Source organism: Rana temporaria, unplaced genomic scaffold, assembly GCF_905171775.1.
Source record: "Rana temporaria unplaced genomic scaffold, aRanTem1.1, whole genome shotgun sequence".
Classification (NCBI taxonomy): Eukaryota; Metazoa; Chordata; class Amphibia; order Anura; family Ranidae; genus Rana; species Rana temporaria.
Genome location: NW_024404722.1, coordinates 26,763 through 30,610, shown reverse-complemented (window position 1 = coordinate 30,610; position 3,848 = coordinate 26,763).

Sequence of the window (3,848 nt, the reverse complement as noted above, 5' to 3'; positions counted from 1 at the left end):
GACCATGCTCCACTAAAATATTGGGTGTCCAGGTCCCATCAGGTCAGCAGGGAGGCCCTTCCAATCACTCCTTGTCTGGGCTTCTCAGAGTTGGCTGGCTCACCAACAACAAGTTGGTGCAACTGCCAGGACTGCCCATCCGGATGTAGAGACTGTACTCCACTCCAAAACCAGGCCCGGTCCCATCAGGTTAGCAGCGGGGTCCTTCCAATCAATCCCCTATTCTTGGCTTGGCTTCTCGGAATTGGACGCCTCTCCAACAGCAAGGAGATGCAAATGCCAGGAAGTACACATCGTACTCCCAATACCAAGCGCTTCCAATCGCTCCCCTATTCTTGGCTGGGCTTCTCGGAGTTGGCCGGCTCACAAACAAGGTGGTGACACTGCCAGGACTGCCCATCAGGATGTAGAGACTGTACTTCACTCCAATACCAGGCCCGGTCCCATCAGGTTAGCAGGGGGGTCCTTCCAATCAATCCCCTATTCTTGGCTTGGCTTCTCGGAATTGGACGCCTCTCCAACAGCAAGGAGATGCCAATGCCAAGAAGTACACATCGTACTCCCAATACCAAGCGCTTCCAATCGCTCCCCTATTCCTGGCTGGGCTTCTCGGAGTTGGCCGGCTCACAAACAAGGTGGTGACACTGCCAGGACTGCCCATCAGTATGTAGAGACTGTACTTCACTCCAATACCAGGCCCAGTCCGATCAGGTTAGCAGGGGGGTCCATCCAATCAATCCCCGATTCTTGGCTTGGCTTCTCAGAATTGGACGCCTCTACCAACAGCAAGGAGATGCCAGTGCCAGGACCTCCACATCGTACTCCCAATACCAAGCCTGAGTCTCCTGGGTTAGCAAGGGGCGCTTCCAATTGCTCGCTTATTCTTGGCTGGGCTTCTCGGAGTTGGCCGGCTCACAAAGAAGGTGGTGACACTGCCAGGACTGCCCATGATGTTAGCAGGAGGGTCCTTCCAATCAATCTTCTATTCTTGGCTGGGCTTCTCGGAATTGAACGTCTCTCCAATAGCAAGGAGATGCCAATGCCAGGACGTACACATCGTACTCCCAATACCAAGCCTGAGTCTCATGGGTTAGCAGGGGGCGCTTCCAATCGCTCCCCTATTTTTGGCTGGGCTTCTCGGAGTTGGCCGGCTCACAAAGAAGGTGGTGACACTGCCAGGACTGCCCATGTGAAAGTAGAGACTGTACTCTACTCCAAAACCGAGCCTATGCCCTATCAGGTTAGCAGGAGGGTCCTTCTAATCAATCTTCTATTCTTGGCTTGGCTGGGCGTCTCGGATTTGGACGCCTCTCCAACAGCAAGGAGGTGCCAATGCCAGGACCTCCACATCGTACTCCCAATACCAAGCCTGAGTCTCCTGGGTTAGCAAGGGGCGCTTCCAATCGCTCCCCTATTCTTGGCTGGGCTTCTCAGAGTTGGCTGGCTCACAAACAAGGTGGTGACACTGCCAGGACTGCCCATGACAAAGTAGAGACTGTACTCTACTCCAATACCAAACCTGGGTCTCATGGGTTAGCAGGGGGCACTTCCAATAGCTCGCTTATTCTTGGTTAGGCTTATCAGAGTTAGCCGGCTCGCCAACAAGGCTGTGCCATTGCCAGGACTGCCCATCGGGACGTATAGACTCTACTCTACTCCAATACCAGGCTCGGGCCACATCAGGTCAACAGGGGGACCCTTCCTATTGCTCCCCTATTCTTGGCTGGGCTTCTTGAAATTGGCTTCCTCTACAACATCAAGGAGGTGCCAATGCCAGAACATACACATCGTACTCCCAAAGCCAAGCCTGGGTCTCCTGGGTCAGCAAGGGGCCTTCCAATCACTCGCTTATTCTTGGCTGGCAGCTCTCTGCCAAGTACAGCATGGCTGGCTGGCAAGTTCAAGCAAGGTGGGAGAGAGTCGTCAGTGCACCATGGCAGGTGAGATAGCGGCGTACAGAGAGGCTCGGGTAAGGCGGGCGGTGTGAGCCGAGGACTACCTGGGATGCAGAATAAGGAGCAGCAGGTGCCCGACCGGTTGTGTATGGGCTTCTTGGAGCCAGCCACCTTGCCAATAAACAAGGTGGTACCACTGCCAGGACTCAGCACAGGGATGGTGGGAACCCCTCATAATGGGCACAGCAGGTGTACAGACCCGGGAACTCAGCACAGGAATGGTGGGAACTCCTCATAATGGGCACAGCGGGTGTAGAGACCCGGGAACTCAGCACAGGGATGGTGGGAATCCCTCATAATGGGCACAGCGGGTGTACAGACCCGGGAACTCGGCACAGGGATGGTGGGAATCCCTCATAATGGGCACAGCGGGTGTACAGACCCGGGAACTCAGCACAGGGATGGTGGGAACCCCTTATAATGGGCACAGCGGGTGTAGAGATCCGGGAACTCAGCACAGGGATGGTGGGAACCCCTTATAATGGGCACAGCGGGTGTAGAGACCCAGGAACTCGGCACAGGGATGGTGGGAACCCCTCATAATGGGCACAGCGGGTGTACAGACCCGGGAACTCAGCACAGGGATGGTGGGAACTCCTCATAATGGGCACAGCGGGTGTACAGACCCGGGAACTCAGCACAGGGATGGTGGGAACCCCTCATAATGGGCACAGCGGGTGTACAGACCCGGGGACTCAGCACAGGGATGGTGGGATCCCCTCATAATGGGCACAGCGGGTGTACAGACCCGGGAACTCAGCACAGGGATGGTGGGAACCCCTCATAATGGGCACAGCTGGGGTACAGACCCGGGAACTTAGCACAGGGATGGTGGGAACCCCTCATAAAGGGCACAGCGGGTGTACAGACCCGGGAACTCAGCACAGGGATGGTGGGAACCCCTTATAATGGGCACAGCTGGGGTACAGACCCGGGAACTCAGCACAGGAAGGGTGGGAACCCCTCATAATGGGCATGGCGGGTGTACAGACCCGGGAACTCAGCACAGGGATGGTGGGAACCCCTCATAAAGGGCACAGCGGGTGTACAGACCCGGGAACTCAGCACAGGGATGGTGGGAACCCCTTATAATGGGCACAGCTGGGGTACAGACCCGGGAACTCAGCACAGGGATGGTGGGAACCCCTCATAAAGGGCACAGCGGGTGTACAGACCCGGGAACTCAGCACAGGGATGGTGGGAACCCCTTATAATGGGCACAGCTGGGGTACAGACCCGGGAACTCAGCACAGGGATGGTGGGAACCCCTTATAATGGGCACAGCTGGGGTACAGACCCGGGAACTCAGCACAGGGATGGTGGGAACCCCTCATAATGGGCACAGCGGGTGTACAGACCCAGGAACTCAGCACAGGGATGGTGGGAACCCCTCATAATGGGCACAGCGGGTGTACAGACCCGGGAACTCAGCACAGGGATGGTGGGAACCCCTCATAATGGGCACAGCGGGTGTACAGACCCGGGGACTCAGCACAGGGATGGTGGGAACCCCTCATAATGGGCACATCCAATTCAACCAACTAACCCTGTAACATAAGGGTGTGGCAGTCAATGCCAATGCACTCCAAAAACATGCAAGAGCCCCCCTATAGAAAGCAATGGGAGGTTGCCGGCTCCCGCAGCTAATCGCATGTAATCTCTCATGCAGCGGGTGATTGGCCCTGGATGCAGGCAGTCTGTATCCAGGGACCGATCACATGCATGGGATTGCTACCTAAGCGATTACATGTAGAGTGGCTGCGATTAGCTGCGGGAGACGGCAACCTCCCATCTCTGTAATCAGAGTGCCGTGGATTTGTAAAAATGGTATGATAAAGAGCTGGCTTTCTGTAGTCCCCCTGGGGCCCCTGGCCCCCGGTGATCTGACCCCTT